Source organism: Scyliorhinus torazame, chromosome 12 (genome assembly GCF_047496885.1).
Source record: "Scyliorhinus torazame isolate Kashiwa2021f chromosome 12, sScyTor2.1, whole genome shotgun sequence".
Lineage (NCBI taxonomy): Eukaryota > Metazoa > Chordata > Chondrichthyes > Carcharhiniformes > Scyliorhinidae > Scyliorhinus > Scyliorhinus torazame.
Window position 1 is genome coordinate 227,849,997 of NC_092718.1, and position 22,563 is coordinate 227,872,559.

The following is a 22,563-nucleotide window of genomic DNA, read 5'->3' on the forward strand; positions in this document are numbered from 1 at the left end:
CGGGACAGACCCGGGGCAGTCTGCACTAACACCCGGGACAGACCCGGGACAGTCTGCACTAACACCCGGGACAGACCCGGGACAGTCTGCACTAACACCCGGGACAGACCCGGAACAGTCTGCACTAACACCCGGGACAGTCTGCACTAACACCCGGGACAGACCCGGGACAGTCTGCACTAACACCCGGGACAGACCCGGGACAGTCTGCACTAACACCCGGGACAGACCCGGAACAGTCTGCACTAACACCTGGGACAGACCCGGGACAGTCTGCACTAACACCCGGGACAGACCCGGGACAGTCTGCACTAACACCCGGGACAGACCCGGGACAGTCTGCACTAACACCCGGGACAGACCCGGAACAGTCTGCACTAACACCCGGGACAGTCTGCACTAACACCCGGGACAGACCCGGGTCAGTCTGCACTCACACCCGGGACAGACCCGGGACAGTCTGCACTAACACCCGGGACAGACCCGGGACAGTCTGCACTAACACCCGGGACAGACCCGGGACAGTCTGCACTAACACCCGGGACAGACCCGGGTCAGTCTGCACTAACACCCGGGACAGACCCGGGACAGTCTGCACTAACACTCGGGACAGACCCGGGTCAGTCTGCACTCACACCCGGGACAGACCCGGGACAGTCTGCACTAAGACCCGGGACAGACCCGGGACAGTCTGCACTAACACCCGGGACAGACCCGGGACAGTCTGCACTAACACCCGGGACAGACCCGGGACAGTCTGCACTAACACCCGGGACAGACCCGGGACAGTCTGCACTAACACCCGGGACAGACCCGGGACAGTCTGCACTAACACCCGGGACAGACCCGGGACAGTCTGCACTAACACCCGGGACACACCCAGGACTGTCTGCACTAACACCCGGGACAGACCCGGGTCAGTCTGCACTAACACCCGGGACAAACCCGGGACAGTCTGCACTAAGACCCGGGACAGTCTGCACTAACACCCGGGACAGTCTGCACTAACACCCGGGACAGACCCGGAACAGTCTGCACTAACACCCGGGACAGACCCGGGACAGTCTGCACTAACACCCGGGACAGACCCGGGACAGTCTGCACTAACACCCGGGACAGACCCGGGACAGTCTGCACTAACACCCGGGACAGACCCGGGACAGTCTGCACTAAGACCCGGGACAGACCCGGAACAGTCTGCACTAACACCCGGGACAGACCCGGGACAGTCTGCACTAAGACCCGGGACAGACCCGGGACAGTCTGCACTAACATCTGGGACAGACCCGGGACAGTCTGCACTAACACCCGGGACAGACCCGGGACAGTCTGCACTAACACCCGGGACAGACCCGGGACAGTCTGCACTAACACCCGGGACAGACCCGGGACAGTCTGCACTAACACCCGGGACAGTCCGCACTCACACCCGGGACAGACCCGGGACAGTCTGCACTAACACCCGGGACAGACCCGGGACAGTCTGCACTAACACCCGGGACGACCGGGACAGTCTGCACTAACACCCGGGACAGACCCGGAACAGTCTGCACTAACACCCGGGACAGACCCGGGACAGTCTGCACTAACACCCGGGACAGACCCGGGACAGTCTGCACTAAGACCCGGGACAGACCCGGAACAGTCTGCACTAACACCCGGGACAGACCCGGGACAGTCTGCACTAACATCTGGGACAGACCCGGGACAGTCTGCACTAACACCTGGGACAGACCCGGGACAGTCTGCACTAACACCCGGGACAGACCCGGGACAGTCTGCACTAACACCCGGGACAGACCCGGAACAGTCTGCACTAACACCCGGGACAGACCCGGGACAGTCTGCACTAACACCCGGGACACACCCAGGACAGTCTGCACTAACACCCGGGACAGACCCGGGACAGTCTGCACTAACACCCGGGACAGACCCGGAACAGTCTGCACTAACACCCGGGACAGACCCGGGACAGTCTGCACTAACACCCGGGACACACCCAGGACAGTCTGCACTAACACCCGGGACAGACCCGGGACAGTCTGCACTAACACCCGGGACAGACCCGGGACAGTCTGCACTAACACCCGGGACACACCCAGGACAGTCTGCACTAACACCCGGGACAGACCCGGGACAGTCTGCACTAACACCCGGGACAGACCCGGGACAGTCTGCACTAACACCCGGGACAGACCCGGAACAGTCTGCACTAACACCCGGGACAGACCCGGGACAGTCTGCACTAACACCCGGGACAGACCCTGGACAGTCTGCACTAACACCCGGGACACACCCAGGACAGTCTGCACTAACACCCGGGACAGACCCGGGACAGTCTGCACTAACACCCGGGACAGACCCGGGACAGTCTGCACTAACACCCGGGACAGACCCGGGACAGTCTGCACTAACACCCGGGACAGACCCGGGACAGTCTGCACTAACACCCGGGACAGACCCGGAACAGTCTGCACTAACACCCGGGACAGACCCGGGACAGTCTGCACTAACACCCGGGACCGACCCGGAACAGTTCGCACTAACACCCGGGACAGACCCGGGACAGTCTGCACTAAAACCCGGGACAGACCCGGGACAGTCTGCACTAACACCCGGGACAGTCTGCACTAACACCCGGGACGCCCGGGACAGACCCGGGACAGTCTGCACTAACACCCGGGACAGACCCGGAACAGTCTGCACTAACACCCGGGACAGTCTGCACTAACACCCGGGACAGACCCGGGACAGTCTGCACTAACACCCGGGACAGACCCGGGACAGTCTGCACTAACACCCGGGACAGACCCGGAACAGTCTGCACTAACACCTGGGACAGACCCGGGACAGTCTGCACTAACACCCGGGACAGACCCGGGACAGTCTGCACTAACACCCGGGACAGACCCGGGACAGTCTGCACTAACACCCGGGACAGACCCGGAACAGTCTGCACTAACACCCGGGACAGTCTGCACTAACACCCGGGACAGACCCGGGTCAGTCTGCACTCACACCCGGGACAGACCCGGGACAGTCTGCACTAACACCCGGGACAGACCCGGGACAGTCTGCACTAACACCCGGGACAGACCCGGGACAGTCTGCACTAACACCCGGGACAGACCCGGGTCAGTCTGCACTAACACCCGGGACAGACCCGGGACAGTCTGCACTAACACTCGGGACAGACCCGGGTCAGTCTGCACTCACACCCGGGACAGACCCGGGACAGTCTGCACTAAGACCCGGGACAGACCCGGGACAGTCTGCACTAACACCCGGGACAGACCCGGGACAGTCTGCACTAACACCCGGGACAGACCCGGGACAGTCTGCACTAACACCCGGGACAGACCCGGGACAGTCTGCACTAACACCCGGGACAGACCCGGGACAGTCTGCACTAACACCCGGGACAGACCCGGGACAGTCTGCACTAACACCCGGGACACACCCAGGACTGTCTGCACTAACACCCGGGACAGACCCGGGTCAGTCTGCACTAACACCCGGGACAAACCCGGGACAGTCTGCACTAAGACCCGGGACAGTCTGCACTAACACCCGGGACAGACCCGGGACAGTCTGCACTAACACCCGGGACAGACCCGGAACAGTCTGCACTAACACCCGGGACAGACCCGGGACAGTCTGCACTAACACCCGGGACAGACCCGGGACAGTCTGCACTAACACCCGGGACAGACCCGGGACAGTCTGCACTAACACCCGGGACAGACCCGGGACAGTCTGCACTAAGACCCGGGACAGACCCGGAACAGTCTGCACTAACACCCGGGACAGACCCGGGACAGTCTGCACTAAGACCCGGGACAGACCCGGGACAGTCTGCACTAACATCTGGGACAGACCCGGGACAGTCTGCACTAACACCCGGGACAGACCCGGGACAGTCTGCACTAACACCCGGGACAGACCCGGGACAGTCTGCACTAACACCCGGGACAGACCCGGGACAGTCTGCACTAACACCCGGGACAGTCTGCACTCACACCCGGGACAGACCCGGGACAGTCTGCACTAACACCCGGGACAGACCCGGGACAGTCTGCACTAACACCCGGGACGACCGGGACAGTCTGCACTAACACCCGGGACAGACCCGGAACAGTCTGCACTAACACCCGGGATAGACCCGGGACAGTCTGCACTAACACCCGGGACAGACCCGGGACAGTCTGCACTAAGACCCGGGACAGACCCGGAACAGTCTGCACTAACACCCGGGACAGACCCGGGACAGTCTGCACTAACATCTGGGACAGACCCGGGACAGTCTGCACTAACACCTGGGACAGACCCGGGACAGTCTGCACTAACACCCGGGACAGACCCGGGACAGTCTGCACTAACACCCGGGACAGACCCGGAACAGTCTGCACTAACACCCGGGACAGACCCGGGACAGTCTGCACTAACACCCGGGACACACCCAGGACAGTCTGCACTAACACCCGGGACAGACCCGGGACAGTCTGCACTAACACCCGGGACAGACCCGGAACAGTCTGCACTAACACCCGGGACAGACCCGGGACAGTCTGCACTAACACCCGGGACACACCCAGGACAGTCTGCACTAACACCCGGGACAGACCCGGGACAGTCTGCACTAACACCCGGGACAGACCCGGGACAGTCTGCACTAACACCCGGGACACACCCAGGACAGTCTGCACTAACACCCGGGACAGACCCGGGACAGTCTGCACTAACACCCGGGACAGACCCGGGACAGTCTGCACTAACACCCGGGACAGACCCGGAACAGTCTGCACTAACACCCGGGACAGACCCGGGACAGTCTGCACTAACACCCGGGACAGACCCTGGACAGTCTGCACTAACACCCGGGACACACCCAGGACAGTCTGCACTAACACCCGGGACAGACCCGGGACAGTCTGCACTAACACCCGGGACAGACCCGGGACAGTCTGCACTAACACCCGGGACAGACCCGGGACAGTCTGCACTAACACCCGGGACAGACCCGGGACAGTCTGCACTAACACCCGGGACAGACCCGGAACAGTCTGCACTAACACCCGGGACAGACCCGGGACAGTCTGCACTAACACCCGGGACCGACCCGGAACAGTTCGCACTAACACCCGGGACAGACCCGGGACAGTCTGCACTAAAACCCGGGACAGACCCGGGACAGTCTGCACTAACACCCGGGACAGTCTGCACTAACACCCGGGACGCCCGGGACAGACCCGGGACAGTCTGCACTAACACCCGGGACAGACGCGGAACAGTCTGCACTAACACCCGGGACAGACCCAGGACAGTCTGCACTCACATCCGGGACAGACCCGGAACAGTCTGTGTTAGACGGTTTAGTTGCTGTGAAATGAAGAGTCTAAAGTTCTTGTTCCTTTTCACCAAACACCATTTATTTCACTTCCACAGCCTCTGCACAAAACTCTTACAAAACACACCACCTCCCAGAGGCCACCTGAAGCCCCTTTACATATCAGTGTCAATTAATGGATACTTAACATAAATGAGACAACTAATTGCAATGTCTCTTAACCCATTAACAGTCTCCCCTTCCTTGGGGAAAAAAAATAATTAGGTGAAAACAAAATTTCAAGAAACTCAAAAACACACACGTGATGTCCTCCCCCGTTTTCTTTTTTTTTTGTTTGGACGAGAAAGAAAAAAAAAACAGTCACAGAAACAAGCGCCCTTCATTAACAATATCCAAAAGTTTCTGTGAACTCGCCCCTCTTTTTGTAAAACAGTCTGACAGTTGATAGCTCCTGTCGACCCATTTAATTTTTGTTATTTCCCCTCTGTCCAACATCTGCTTCAAACTTGCGATGTCTATCCGTAACCTCTTTTCATTGACACTTTTTGTAGAGTGCACATTTTCCCACAGGGATTTATTGTCAATGTGACAGTCAATAGGTATATTACCCAAATCCCCTAATCACAAAATTTCTGTCAATATCATACTTATAAAAAAAGCCATATCTACCACCTCTACAAGGCTTAAAGTCTCAGCAGCCAAAGTGCTTTTTACCACTCTCCTTATTTTCTTTGTTTCCCACACAAGTGGGCAACATTTACCATTGTTCCCAAAAAGGAAAATTATAAACTATCCTGCGCTTGAAACCCCATCACATAGATTTGCGTAGGACACATCACTATAAACTATGAGTTTCAAGTGCTTAAGGTCACCTAAAACCGTGTACTTCAAAACACACTCCTGCATTTTTAGTTTGGCCAACGCTTTATTTGCTCTTATTATGTCTTCCACTTTGGGATCATTCATTTTTGTACTCAACTCTAAGACATCAAAGCTCACGTCCTGTCTAGTCTGTCGACCTAACCAGTTCAGTTGCCCAATTAAACTTCGCAGTTGCTCTTTTTCTATCTTTGAAACCATTGCGTCTTTTTGTGAAACTCGGCCACGACTAATTGCTATTGGGCTGATGCTTTCCAAATAAGATTGCTGACGTAATGTTGCCCCTAACTTAGTCTGTCCAATTTCCAGTCCAATATATTTAAATGCACCGGAAGCCTGACTTCCAACCCTGAATTCTTTCCTCAAACCAGAGATTACAATAGCTTCAAAATCACTAGTCCCTCCCCACAAAAATCATCGACATGCATCATAAAAATGTCAGAAAGATTTCCTTTATAGTGCCAGGAAAACATTGCAGGATCTGCTTTCAACTGGCAACAGCCTAACTTTAACAAAACTGACCTTACCGAAAAATACCAGACTCTAGATGCATCATTTAATCCATATACACATTTGTTCAACTTCCAGAGTACCCCTTCTGTGTTAGCTGCTTCTTTAGGAGGACGGAGAAAAATGTCTCTCTGAAGCTGATGCCCCTGCAAAAAGGCAGCTTTTATATCTATAGATTTGCATTCCCATGCCTTTGTGGCTAATAGAGCCAAGAAGATTTTTAAAATAACCTTTCCTGCTGTAGGTGAATCTACCCTTAAATCCTGATCTTCTAAGTTTTCTTCAAATCCCTTTGCCACGAGCCTGGCCTTTGCCTTATAAGTTCCATCCGGAAGAACCTTTTCCGTGCAAATCCATCTGTGGGCTAGAGCTCTTTGTCCCCTATCCGGTACATAGAACATAGAACGATACAGTGCAGTACAGGCCCTTCGGCCCACGATGTTGCACCGAAACAAAAGCCATCTAACCTACACTATGCCATTATCATCCATATGCTTATCCAATAAACTTTTAAATGCCCTCAATGTTGGCGAGTTCACTACTGTAGCAGGTAGGGCATTCCACGGCCTCACTACTCTTTGCGTAAAGAACCTACCTCTGACCTCTGTCCTATATCTATTACCCCTCAGTTTAAAGCTATGTCCCCTCGTGCCAGCCATTTCCATCCGCGGGAGAAGGCTCTCACTGTCCACCCTATCTAACCGCCTGATCATTTTGTATGCCTCTATTAAGTCTCCTCTTAACCTTCTTCTTTCCAACGAAAACAACCTCAAGTCCATCAGCCTTTCCTCATAAGATTTTCCCTCCATACCAGGCAACATCCTGGTAAATCTCCTCTGTACCCGCTCCAAAGCTTCCACGTCCTTCCTATAATGCGGTGACCAGAACTGTACGCAATACTCCAAATGCGGCCGAACCAGAGTTCTGTACAGCTGCAACATGACCTCCTGACTCCGGAACTCAATCCCTCTACCAATAAAGGCCAACACTCCATAGGCCTTCTTCACAACTCTATCAACCTGGGTGGCAACTTTCAGGGATCTATGTACATGGACACCTAGATCCCTCTGCTCATCCACACTTCCAAGAACTTTACCATTAGCCAAATATTCCGCATTCCTGTTATTCCTTCCAAAGTGAATCACCTCACACTTCTCTACATTAAACTCCATTTGCCACCTCTCAGCCCAGCTCTGCAGCTTATCTATGTCCCTCTGTAACCTGCTACATCCTTCCACACTGTCGACAACACCACCGACTTTAGTGTCGTCTGCAAATTTACTCACCCACCCTTCTGCGCCTTCCTGTAGGTCATTGATAAAAATGACAAACAGCAACGGCCCCAGAACAGATCCTTGTGGTACGCCACTTGTAACTGAACTCCATTCTGAACATTTCCCATCAACTTCCGTGTATACCCATAATTCACTCCAACTATGCAATTCTTGCTGTTTAGCATCTTTAATAACTTTTTCATCTAATTTATTTGAAGCCACCAAAATCTCACGTGCATGTGGGCTTCTACTCCTATTAGTATTCGTAGTCTTACTCATGTTCCGAGACCTTGACAAACTACGTCCCCTCTCCCGCCTGGTATCTCGTTCTGTACTGTTACTGCTTGATCTTTCCCTTCTGCTGTGGGATGTCCTTTCAATAGTTCTCGACCTTTTCCTGCGGACCTGTTCACTATCCGATGTACTATCTGAACTGGCAGTGCGATTCTGTGCCCTCCATTTTTGAACTTGGTTTTCCCAATCCATTGTCTTGACTCCTTCCCCTGAATGCTGTACATTCAACCAATGTTTATACTTTCCAGTGGCCTTCCCTGCTCTACTAATAACAGTTACATCCTTCCATTGACTAGACCCTTCAGGCAAGTATGTCACTTTTGTACCAACCTTTGGCAGTTGCCCTTTCGGAAAAATGGCCTGTTTTAATTCACCAGAAGTGTTGTGTTCCTCCACAGAAACCCTGTCTATATCAGTTAATTGGTCCTCATAGTTCTGTAACACATGTGTACCAGGTGACTCTGGTTCCTCGTCATGTCTGTCTGCTCTGTCTAAATTTGAAAATTTGTAATCTGTACCCATTATCCTTGATGAATGGGCCCTAACAGTTTGATTACCATGTTGCAAAATAATTGTTTTGCCATCTATGCCTATGATCTTCCCTGGGCCTTTCCATTCATTAGAATTGTCTCTCTTATAGTATGCCATGTCTCTTTGCTGAAAAACGGCATCTGATGGCCGTACGTTATGTCTTAAAGCTCTGCGAATTCTTTCAAAGACTTCTGCTTCCAAAAAAGCTTTTCTACTGCTATGTAATGCATTTAAATGTTCAGCAAAAGCAGAGCTAATTGTAGTCCCCTCCCAAGCTGGAGGCTGGTCATCCAAAATGGACAGAATTTTAGGATTTCTACCAAACACTAATTGATAAGGACTATAGCCCCCAACCATCTGCAATGAATTCTTTGCATGTACTGCCAATGCTAAAGCTGAATTTAGCCTGCAATTTGGTCGATCTGCCAAAATTTTCCGAAGCATGTCATCGATGACAGCATGATTTCTTTCACAGACACCATTACTAAATGGGCTTTCTGCAGCCGTATTCATAACTCTGATATTCATGTTTTCACACATATTCCTAAACTCATCATTAGCAAATTCTCCCCCATTGTCCGTAAGGAATTTTGCCGGTGGACCCATTCCCGTCCCTATCCATTTTTCCACGATTTGATCCAGAATTACTCTCTTTTCTTTACTTCGTACAATCGTTGATTGACTAAATCTGGTTGCTGAATCTACAAAATGCAAAATAAATATATTATTTGCTTTATCCCAGATCTTAAGGTCCATGGCCACAATGTCGTTAAAATCCCTGGCCAAAGGTAGGGTTACTATCGGTCGTGCTGGTGTCCTTCTGTACTTCCTACAAACTTCACAGCAGTCACTAACCTGTTCTATCAGTTTAGTATAGTCGTCATCCCTTACCCCTGCATCCTTTAATAAATTTTTCAGCCTCCGAGGAGACGGATGTGCAAATTGCCTATGCAGTTTTAATACCACAAGCTTTTTATCAGCTAAAGTCCCATTTTCAACTGCCATTAACACATCCTTAACTACTCTACTTGAAAAATTATTTGTCAGTAATGGAATACAATAGTGTCCTGACTGTGTAAATTGTAAGTCCACAGTCTTTTCAAAAACTGTTGCCTTATCCTGTTCCATATCCAGATTCATGTATGCTTTCTTCATCGACGGTCTGCTCAGAAGCAAAGGTATCTCACTTGATACAACACCCGTGCTAATGAAATGATTCACTCCGGCAATATTGCAAGGGATCACCACTCTTTTCAGTGACTTCAGAGTATTATCATCCCCAAACCTTAACCCTGTTACGATTTTCAGCATTCAAAGAGTCCGGGTAACATTTTAACCAGTCAATTCCACACACAGTAGATGTGCAGCCACTGTCCAATACAGCACAGTTGAAGGATTCTGCAACCAACACCCTCATTACCGGCGTAAAACTGCTTGTCAGTAGGACAATGCCTTCTTTCTGGTCACTATCTTTTTCCTCTTCTGACTCTTCTGTGTCATGTGTCGCTTCAAACACTCTATCATAACGAGTTGGACAGTTGAAAGCATAATGGTATTGAGAGTCACATCGAAAACATCGATTTATCATGCCCCGTGCATTTCTGGGGTTCATCTTCCTATTGTAGGTTCTAACTGGGTTTCTGTCTTCATAATTTCCTTGTCTCGGTCTCTGTCTATAGTCTTGAGCCCTGTTCGTAGCCATACGATTTCACCATCCTGTTAGTAGTGTATCTTCCATATTCTGCCTTATTGCAGGCTGACCTATTTGGGTCATCAGGGCCATCGGAATCGAATGTTTCCCCAGAAACTTTTGTAAAGCTTTTGTCATCTGTTCAAATAAGGTATCCTTATCAGTAAACTGAACTTCTGTCAAAACCAGGAGCCTATCCACATTGCTCACTCTAGCACAGTCAAGTAATTTAAAGGCCAACACAGACTGTGGAAATTCCAGGTTGTATTTCTGCAGCCTTTTATATAGTCTGCCAAATTCCATTACATAGTCTTCCATGGAGATATCCTCCATTTTCCGGAACTTATCAAAATCGGACCATGCTTCATATGCACTTAACAAGTCATCTTTCTTATAAATCTTATCCATATAATGTAATAAAGTCTCCAGACCTTCTTCTGAGTCTAACTCTTCCAATTCCAGCTCAGAAAGCACTCTGTGTCGGATTTTACTGCCATACGGTAGAGAGAGAGCCAATGCCATACCTTGTTTTCTCTTTCTCAAAGCAGTTACCTTAGTCCACATAACTACTGCACTTCTCCATTGGTCGTACGATTCCCTTTCAGAAAATAAGGGAGGATAGTCATATCCAGCCACCTTTATCCTGGGTTCAGCCATGTATCTTTTTTTTTTCCTTCTCACTCACTCCTTGGTTTGATCAGGAAAAGTTGTATCTTTCAACCCTTCACATTTGCACAGCAACCATCCTCTGCTACCATTGTTAGATGTTTGAGTTGCTGTGAAATGAAGAGTCTAAAGTTCTTGTTCCTTTTCACCAAACACCATTTATTTCCTTCCACAGCCTCTGCACAAATCTCTTAACAACTCACCACCTCACAGAGGCCACCTGAAGCCCCTTTACATCAGTGTCAATTAATGGATACTTAACATAAATGAGATAACTAATTGCAATGTCTCTTAACCCATTACTTAACAGCCTGCACTAACACCTGGGACGACCGGGACAGTCTGCACTAACACCCGATACATATAACATAGAACATAGAAAAATGCAGCACAGAACAGGCCCTTCAGCCCACGATGTTGTGCCGAACCTTTGTCCTAGATTAATCATAGATTATCATAGAATTTACATATCAGAAGGAGGCCACCCAGCCCATCGAGTCTGCACCAGCTCCTGGAAAGAGCACCCTACCCAAGGTCAACACCTCCACCCTGTCCCCACAACCCAGCAACCCCACCCAACACTAAGGGCAATTTTGGACACTAAGGGCAATTTATCACGGCCAATCCACCTAACTTGCACATCTTTGGACTGTGGGAGGAAACCGGAGCACCCGGAGGAAACCCACGCAGACACGGGGAGGATGTGCAGACTCCGCACAGACAGTGACCCAAGCCGGAATCGAACCTGGGACCCTGGAGCTGTGAAGTAATTGTGCTATCCACAATGCTACCGTGCTGCCCTTAAGAACAAATTAATCTACACTATATCATTCTACCTTAATCCATGTACCTATCCAATAGCTGCTTGAAGGTCCCTAATGTTTCCGACTCAACTACTTCCACAGGCAGTGCATTCCATGCCCCCATTATTCTCTGGGTAAAGAACCTACCTCTGACATCCCCCCTATATCTTCCACCATTCACCTTAAATTTATGTCCCCTTGTAATGGTTTGTTCCACTCGGGGGAAAAGTCTCTGACTGTCTACTCTATCTATTCCCCTGATCATCTTATAAACCTCTATCAAGTCGCCCCTCATCCTTCTCTGTTCTAATGAGAAAAGGCCTCGCACCCTCAACCTTTCCTCGTAAGACCTACTCTCCATTCCAGGCAACATCCTGGTAAATCTCCTTTGCACCTTTTCCAAAGCTTCCACATCCTTCCTAAAATGAGGCGACCAGAACTGTATACAGTACTCCAAATGTGGCCTTACCAAAGTTTTGTACAGCTGCATCATCACCTCACGGCTCTTAAATTCAATCCCTCTGTTAATGAACGCGAGCACACCATAGGCCTTCTTCACAGCTCTATCCACTTGAGTGGCAACTTTCAAAGATGTATGAACATAGACCCCAAGATCTCTCTGCTCCTCCACATTGCCAAGAACCCTACCGTTAACCCGTTAACCCTGTATTCCGCATTCATATTTGTCCTTCCAAAATGGACAACCTCACACTTTTCAGGGTTAAACTCCATCTGCCACTTCTCAGCCCAGCTCTGCATCCTATCTATGTCTCTTTGCAGCCGACAACAGCCCTCCTCACTATCCACAACTCCACCAATCTTCGTATCGTCTGCAAATTTACTGACCCACCCTTCAACTCCCTCATCCAAGTCATTAATGAAAATCACAAACTGCAGAGGACCCAGAACTGATCCCTGCGGTACGCCACTGGTAACTGAATATTTGCCATCCACCACCACTCTCTGACTTCTATCGGTTAGCCAGTTCGTTATCCAACTAGCCAAATTTCCCACTATCTCATGCCTCCTTACTTTCTGCATAAGCCTACCATGGAGAACCTTATCAAATGCCTTACTAAAATCCATGTACACTACATCCACTGCTTTACCTTCATCCACATGCTTGGTCACCTCCTCAAAGAATTCAATAAGACTTGTAAGGCAAGACCTACCCCTCACAAATCTGTGCTGACTATCCCTAATCAAGCAGTGTCTTTCCAGATGCTCAGAAATCCTATCCTTCAGTACCCTTTCCATTACTTTGCCTACCACCGAAGTAAGACTGACTGGCCTGTAATTCCAAGGGTTATCCATAGTCCCTTTTTTGAACAGGGGCACGACATTCGCCACTCTCCAATCCCCTGGTACCACCCCTGTTGACAGTGAGGACGAAAAGATCATTGCCAACGGCTCTGCAATTTCATCTCTTGCTTCCCATAGAATCCTTGGATATATCCCGTCAGGCCCGGGGGAAGTTTTTCAAATTGCCCAACACATCTTCCTTCCTAACAAGTATTTCCTCGAGCTTACCAGTCTGTTTCACACTGTCCTCTCCAACAATATCGCCCCTCTCATTTGTAAATACAGAAGAAAAGTACTCGTTCAAGACCTCTCCTATCTCTTCAGACTCAATACACAATCTCCCGCTACTGTCCTTAATCGGACCTACCCTCGCTCTAGTCATTCTCATATTTCTCATATATGTGTAAAAGGCCTTGGGGTTTTCCTTGATCCTACCCGCCAAAGATTGTTCATGCCCTCTCTTAGCTCTCCTAATCCCTTTCTTCAGTTCCCTCCTGGCTATCTTGTATCCCTCCAGCGCCCTGCCTGAACCTTGTGTCCTCAGCCTTACATAAGTCTCCTTCTTCCTCTTAACAAGACATTCAACCTCTCTTGTCAACCATGGTTCCCTCACTCGACCATCTCTTCCCTGCCTGGCAGGGACATACATATCAAGGACACGTAGTACCTGTTCCTTGGACAAGTTCCACATTTCACTTGTGTCCTTCCCTGACAGCCTATGTTCCCAACTTATGTACTTCAATTCTTGTCTGACAACATCGTATTTACCCTTCCCCAATTGTAAACCTTGCCCTGTTGCACGCACCTATCCCTCTCCATTACTAAAGTGCAAGTCACAGAATTGTGGTCACCATCTCCAAAATGCTCCCCCACTAACAAATCTATCACTTGCCCTGGTTCATTACCAAGTACCAAATCCAATATGGCCTCCCCTCTGGTCGGACAATCTACATACTGTGTTAGAAAAGCTTCCTGGACACACTGCCCAAACACCACCCCATCCAAACTATTTGATCTAAAGAGTTTCCACTCAATGTTTGGGAAGTTGAAGTCACCCATGACTACTACCCTGTGACTTCTGCACCTTTCCAAAATCTGTTTCCCAATCTGTTCCTCCACATCTCTGCTACTATTGGGGGGCCTATAGAAAACTCCTAACAAGGTGACTGCTCCTTTCCTATTTCTGACTTCAACCCATACTACCTCAGTAGGCAGATACTCCTCGAACTGCTTTTCTGCAGCTGTTATACTATCTCTAATTAACAATGCCACCCCCCCCCCCCACCTCTTTTACCACCCTCCCTAATCTTATTGAAACATCTATAACCAGGGACCTCCAACAACCATTTCTGCCCCTCTTCTATCCAAGTTTCCGTGATGGCCACCACATCGTAGTCCCAAGTACCGATCCATGCCTTAAGTTCACCCACCTTATTCCTGATGCTTCTTGCGTTGAAGTATACACATTTCAACCCATCTCCATGCCTGCAAGTAGTCTCCTTTGTCAGTATTCCCTTCCCCACTGCCTCACTACACACTTTGGCGTCCTGAATATTGGCTACCTTAGTTGCTGGACTACAAATCCGGTTCCCATTCCCCTGCCAAATTAGTTTAAACCCTCCCGAAGAGTACTAGAACACCTCCCTCCCAGGATATTGGTGCCCCTCTGGTTCAGATGCAACCCGTCCTGCTTGTACAGGTCCCACCTTCCCCAGAATGCGCTCCAATTATCCAAATACCTGAAGCCCTCCCTCCGACACCATTCCTGCAGCCACGTGTTCAACTGCACTCTCTCCCTATTCCTAGCCTCGCTATCACGTGGCCCCGGTAACAAACCAGAGATGATAACTATGTCTGTCCTGGCTTTCAACTTCCAGCCTAACCCCCTAAACTCATTTATTACCTCCACACCCCTTTTCCTACCTACGTCGTTGGTACTAATGTGCACCACGACTTCTGGCTGCTCCCCCTCCCCCTTAAGGATCCGGAAGACACGATCCGAGACATCCCTGACCCTGGCACCCGGGAGGCAACATACCTTCCGGGAGTCTCGCTCGCGACCACAGAATCTCCTATCTATTCCCCTAACCATTGAATCTCCTACAACTATTGCTTTTCTATTCTCCCCCCTTCCCTTCTGAGCCCCAGAGCCAGACTCAGTGCCAGAGACCTGGCCGCTAGGGCCTTCCCCCGGTAGGTCATCCCCCCCAACAGCATCCAAAACGGTATACTTGTTTTGAAGGGGAACAGCCACAAGGGATCCCTGCACTGTCTGCCTGTTTGTTTTTTTCCCCCTGACTGTAACCCAGCTACTCTTGTCCTGTACCTTGGGTGTGGTTACCTCCCTGTAACTCTTCTCTATCGCCCCCTCTGCCTCCCGGATGATCCGAAGTTCATCCAGCTCCAGCTCCAGTTCCCTAACACGGTCTACATCCACATCCTACAGGAGGAGCATGCAACTGGCATAGCCTCCATCCCCTCTTACCTTACAGAATATAACTGTCCTGTGGACCAACTGGACGTCCGCCCTCCGACTCGGCTCCCAGTCAGCTGCACTCTCTGTAAACTCCTGGCTCCCTTCTCGCTCTTTGCGGAAATGTAGGAAACAAAATGAAAAGAGCACCTTACTCCCTCCTCACCTAACTCCCTCAGTCACCAAACTCTCACTATAGCACTCAAATGCACCAAATTCAGCACTCAGTGCAAACCCGGGACAGTCTGCACTAACACCCGGGACAGTACCGGGACAGACCCGGACAGACCCGGGACAGTGTGCACTAACACCCGGGACAGTACCGGGACAGACCCGAGCAGACCCGGGACAGTCTGCACTAACGCACGAGAAACAGTTTCAGCTGGTGTGAGGAACAGAAACGAGAGGGTCCAGATTGAAAGTGATTTGCGGGCAGCACGGTGGCTCAGTGGTTAGCGCTGCTGCCTCATGCCGCTGAGGTCCCAGGTTCGATCCCGGCCCTGGGTCACTGTCCGTGTGGAGTTTGCACATTCTCCACGTGACTGCGTCGGCCTCACCCCCACAACCCAAAGATGTGCAGGCTAGGTGGATTGGCCACACTAAATTGCTCCTTAATTGGAAAAAATAATTGGGTACTCAAAATTTATTTTTAAAAAAGAAAGTGATTTGCAAAAGATGCAAAACAAACACAAGAAAAAGCCTTTTCCAGTCAAGTGGTTTGGGTCTGGAATGCACGCTCTTGAAGTTTGAGGCAAGTTCAATCAAGGCATTCAGGTGGGAATTGACCAGTTGTTTAACAGGAAGAATATGCAGATTGTGGGGAAAAGGCAGGGTGTGAATTCAGGGTGTTGTTCATTCCCAGAGCCGGTGCAGACAGGCTGGGGTAAATGTGCTGTTTTAGCTCTCTGACTCTTCTGTGAGATGCAGACAGTACATTGCAGGTGACAGCAACTCGCCATGAAACATTCTCCTCATTTCCTCTCCGGTTTCTTTGCCAATCACCATAAATTTGTGTCCTTTTAGTTTTGAACCCCAATGTCAGTTCTCTTATTTTCTCTGTTTTTAAACATCTCGATCTAATCTCTGCTCAATGGAGAACAATCCAGCTTCTCCAATCTTGCCACATAATTCAGACCCCTCTTTCTCGTAAATCTCTGCTGCATCCTTTCCTACACATTAACATCCTTCCCAAAATATGGTACTGAGAACAGGACACAATATTCCAGTTGCATTGGATTTGTTTATTGTCACGTGTACCGAGGTACAGTGAAAAGTATTTTTCTGCGAGCAGCTCAACAGATCATTAAGTACATGGAAAGAAAAGGGAATAAAAGAAAATACATAATAGGGCAACACAACATATACAATGTAACTACATAACACTGGCATCGGATGAAGCAGACAGGGTGTAGTGTTAATCAGGTCAGTCCATAAGAGGGTCATTTAGGAGTCTGGTGACAGTGGGGAAGAAGCTGTTTTTGAGTCTGTTCGTGCGTGTTCTCAGACTCCTGTATCTCCTGCCCGCTGGAAGAAGTTGGAAGAGTGAGTAAGCCGGGTGGGGGGGATCTTTGATTATACTGCCCGCTTTCCCCAGGCAGCGGGAGGTGTAGATGGAGTCAATGGATGGGAGGCAGGTTCGTGTGATGGACTGGGCGGTGTTCACGACTCTCTGAAGTCTCTTGCGGTCCTGGGCCGAGCAGTTGCCATACCAGGCTGTGATGCAGCCCGATAGGATGCTTTCTATGATGCATCTGTAAAAGTTGGTAAGAGTCAATGTGGACATGCCGAATTTCCTTAGTTTCCTGAGGAAGTATAGGCGCTGTTGTGCTTTCTTGGTGGTAGCGTCGACGTGGGTGGACCAGGACAGATTTTTGGAGATGTGCACACCTAGGAATTTGAAACTGCTAACCATCTCCACCTCGGCCCCGTTGATGCTGACAGGGGTGTGTACAGTACTTTGCTTCCTGAAGTCAATTACCAGCTCTTTAGTTTTGCTGGCATTGAGGGAGAGATTGTTGTCGCTACATCACTCCACTAGGTTCTCTATCTCCCTCCTGTATTCTGACTCATCGTTATTCGAGATTCGGCCCACTATGGTTGTATCGTCAGCAAACTTGGAGATGGAGTTGGAACCAAATTTTGCCACGTAGTCGTGTGTGTACAGGGAGTAGAGTAGGGGGCTAAGTACGCAGCCTTGCGGGGCCCCGGTATTGAGGACTATTGTGGAGGAGGTGTTGTTGTTCATTCTTACTGATTGTGGTCTGTTGGTTGGAAAATCGAGGATCCAGTTGCAGAGTGGGGAGCCAAGTCCTAGGTTTTGGAGCTTTGATATGAGCTTGGCTGGGATTATGGTGTTGAAGGTGGAGCTGTAGTCAATGAATAGGAGTCTGATGTGGGAGTCCTTGTTGTCGAGATGCTCTAGGGATGAGTATAGGGCCAGGGAAATGGTGTCTGATGTGGACCGGTTGCAGCGGTATGCGAATTGCAGTGGATCAAGGCGTTCTGGGAGTATGGAGGTGATGCGCTTCATGATCAACCTCTCGAAGCACTTCATTACGACTGAAGTCATGGCCACCGGACGGTACGGTAGTCATTGAGGCACGTTGCCTGGTTGTGGTAGTCACCACTGTTGTATTGTATATACTGCATACGAGGGTATTACGGTAAGGCCCCTGTACTATAGGTACGGGGGTAGATCCCTGCCTGCTGGCTCCGCCCAGTAGGCGGAGTATAAATGTGTGGGCTCTCCGAACTGCAGCTGCAGGAGGCCACACATCTCTGTGTAATAAAGCCTCAATTACTCTCTACTCTCGTCTCGTCGTAATTGACAGTGCATAACTGGTTCTTCTTTGGCACCAGTATGATGGTGGTCTTCTTGAAGCAGGTGGGGACCTCGGAGCGGAGTAGGGACAGGTTAAAGATGTCCGCGAATACCTCTGCCAGCTGGTCCGCGCAGGCTCTGAGTGCACGACCAGGGATCCTATCTGGACCTGTCGCCTTCCGAGGGTTCATGTTCAGGAAAGCCGATCTGACTTTGGAAGCTGTGATGGTGTGTATGGGTGAATTATGGGCTGCTGGGGCACTCGCCAGCGGATTGTTGGTTACCTGCTCGAACCGAGCATAGAATGCATTAAGTTAATCGGGGAGGGGTGCGCTCCTGCCAGAGATACTGTTCGGCTTCGCTTTGTAGCCCGTTATGTTGTTTAGTCCTTGCCACAACCGCCGAGAGCCTGTCTGTGAATCTAGCTTGGTTTGATATTCTCTCTTGGCATCTCGGATGGCTTTGCGGAGGTCGTACCTGGATTTCTTGTGTAGGTCAGGGTCGTCTGCCTTGAACGCCTCAGATCTGTCCTTCAGTAGGGAGTCAATCTCGCGATTGAGCCATGGTTTCCGGTTGGGGAACGCACGTACTGCTTTCTTTGGCACGCAGTCGTCCACACATTTGCTGATGAAGTCTGTGACGGTGGTGGCATTCTCATTTAAGTTGGTCGTTGAGTTCATGCCTAACGAATGATTTATAAAGGTTAACGAACATACAAGCATACAAAATAGGGCACAAGTGGACTATTCGGCCCATGAAATCTGCTGCATATTTCAATAAGATCATGGCTGATCCGTTTGTGTTTCAAGTTCCACATTCCCACCTACCCTCTCATAACCTTAGATTTCCTTGTCATACAAGAATCTGTCTACGTGCCCCTTAAGAATATTCAATGGCCCTGTCTTAGAACAAAGCAAAGAATAGTACAGCATAGGAACAGGCCCTTCGGCCCTCCAAGCCTGTGTCGATCACGTGTCGTATCTAGACCAACCGCCTGTATCCTTCTGTACCCCGTCTGTTCATGTGTCTACCCAGATAAGTCGTAAAGGTCGCTAACGTATCTGCCTCAACTCACTGGGCCGTGCATTCCAGGCCACCACCACCCTCTGTGTAAAAACCTTCCCCGCACATCTCCACTGAACCTTTCCCCCCCTCACCTTGAACTTGTGCCCCCTTGTAATTGTCATTTCCACCCTGGGAAAAAGCCTCCAACTGTTCACCCTATCTCTACCCCTAATAATTTTATAAACTCTATCAGTTCGCCCCTCAGCCTCCGTCTCTCTAGGCAGAAGAATCCCTGTTCATTCAATCTCTCCTCATAGCTAATACCCTCCATACCAGGCAACATCCTGGTAAACCTTTTCTGTCCTCTCTCCAAAGCCTCCACGTCCTTCTGGTAGTGCTGTGACCAGAATTGGACACAGTATTCCAAATGTAACCTAGCCAACGTTCTATATAACTAACATAATTTTTGAGCTTTTATACTCGATACCCTGTCCGATGAAGGTAAGCATGCCGTATGCTTTCTTCACCACCATTTCCACCTGTGCTGCCACTTTTAAGGATCTGTGGACCTGCACGCCCAGATCTCTCTGTCTCTCTGCTCCTGATGGTTCTGCCATTTATTTTATAGCTCCCACCTGAATTGGATCCAACAAAATGCATCACCTCGCATTTCATAGATTATCATAGAATTTACAGTGCAGAAGGAGGCCATTCGGCCCATCGAGTCTGCACCAGCTCTTGGAAAGAGCGCCCTACCCAAGGTCAACACCTCCCCCCTATCCCCATAACCCAGTAACCCCACCCACCACTAAGGGCAATTTTGGACACTAAGGGCAGTTTATTATGGCCAATCCACCAAACCTGCACATCTTTGGACTGTGGGAGGAAACCGGAGCACCCGGAGGAAACCCACGCACACACGGGGAGGATGTGCTGACTCCACACAGACAGTGACCCAAGCCGGAATCGAACCTGGGACTCTGGAGCTGTGAAGCAATTGTGCTATTCACAATGCTACCGTGCTGCCCCATTTATCCGGGTTAAACTTCATCTGCCATTTCTCTGCCCAATTTTGCAGCCTATCTATATCCTGCTGTATTCTCTGACAATCTTCATCACTATCCGCAACTCCTGCAACCTTAGTATCATCCGCAAACTTGCTAATCAGACAACATCCACAGCCCTTCCCTCATCAATCATTTTTGTCACCTCCTCAAATATTCAATTAAATTAGTGAGACATGACCTCCCTCATACAAAACCAAGCTGTCTGTCGCTAATAAGACCATTCATTTCCAAATGTCCATAGATCCTATCTCTGAGAATCTTTCACTGTCACTGACGTCAAGCTCACTGGCCGATAATTACCCGGGTTATCCTTGTTACCCTTTTTAAATAACGAGCCAATATTGGCTACCCTCCAATCATCTGGGCTCTCACCTGTGGCCAATGAGGACACAAAGATTTCTGTCAGAGGCCCAGCGATTTAATCTCTTGCCTCTCTCAGAAATCTGGGATAGATGCCATCTGGCCCTGGGGATTTGTCTACCTTAATGTTTTTTAACACACCTAACACTTCCTCCCTCGTAATAATGACCTATTCTAAAGTATTTACATATCCCTCTGAGACACCACCAATCAGCACGTACCTCTCCTTTGTCACCCTGCAACCACATCTCTGTAATGGCTGTCAAATTGTGTTTATTTACTTCCATGTGCGTTATCCATTCATTCACTTTGTTATGAATGTTAGGTGCATTCACGGGCAGCACAGTGGAGCGGTGGCACGGTAGCACAGTTGCTGCACAGCTCCAGGGTTCCAGGTTCGGTTCCCGGTTTGGGTCACTGTCTGTGCGGAGTCTGCACATCCTCCCCGTGTGTGCGTGGGTTTCCTCCAGGTGCTCCGGTTTCCTCCCACAGTCCAAAGATGTGCAGGTTAGGTGGATTGGCCATGCTAAATTGCCCCTTAGTGTCCAAAAGGTTGGGTGGGGTTACTCGGTTACGGGGATAGGGTGGAAGTGAGGGCTTAAGTGGGGTGCTCTTTCGAAGGGCCAGTGCAGACTCAACGGGCTGAATGGCCTCCTTCTGCACTGTAAATTCTATGATCTATGATTCAGATAGTGCCTTTAGTTGTAACGTTAAAATGTTAGGCTGGATGTTTCAGCCATGGACGGGACGGGGACCTCGGGCAGGAATTTCCAGCCGCCGGACAGGCACGGCTGTAGAGGAATAAACCTGTAAGGAAATTGCAGGAAGGTAGTTATAATAGGGGACTTTATTTATCCAAATCTAGACTGGGATAGGAGTGGTGTAAAGGGCAGAGGGGCAGGAGTTCCTGCAGTGGGTCCAGGAGAACTTTCTACAACAGTATGTGTCCAGGCCAATGAAAGAGGAAGGCTCATTGTAGCTGGTTCCAAGGAATGAGGTGGGTGAAATGGATCAAATGTCAGTAAGGGAACAGTTAGGTTACGGTGATCATTGTATAATGTTTAGTTTTGCTCTGGAAAAGGACAAGGAACAATCCAAAACAAGAATAATTAATCGCGGGAAAGCCAACATCAATGGTGTTTGAATGGATCCACCCCAGGTAAACTGGAATCAAAAGTTGGCAGGCAAGACTGTAAATAAACAAGAGGCTACCTTTTACACATGTAGCTTGGGCACAGCCAAGGTATATTCTCACTAAGGGGAGGGAGAACACACAAAGTCAGAGCCCCCCAGATGACAAAAGAGATGTGGATCAAGTAGAAAGAAGAAAAGATGTGGCTTGTGACCAATGTCAGGTGGATAATATAAGAGCCAGGCTGAAAACAAGAGGTTCACAGGGGAATTGGAAAAGCAAATAAGAGAAGGAACGAGAGAGTATGAGAAGAGGCTGCCAGTTAACAGAAAACAGAATCCAAAAGTCTTCTGACGGCAAATTATTACAATCCCAGGCCAGACCGCAATGGTTGCTAGGATACCGGACT

At 49.8% G+C, this 22,563-nt stretch overlaps 1 protein-coding gene across 1 annotated transcript in view; it reads left to right on the forward strand.

Moving 5' to 3' along the window:
- The window catches only part of adora2b (adenosine A2b receptor), a 124,664-nt gene that overhangs the window by 1,167 nt on the left and 100,934 nt on the right, over positions 1-22,563 (forward strand). The window lies entirely within an intron of this gene.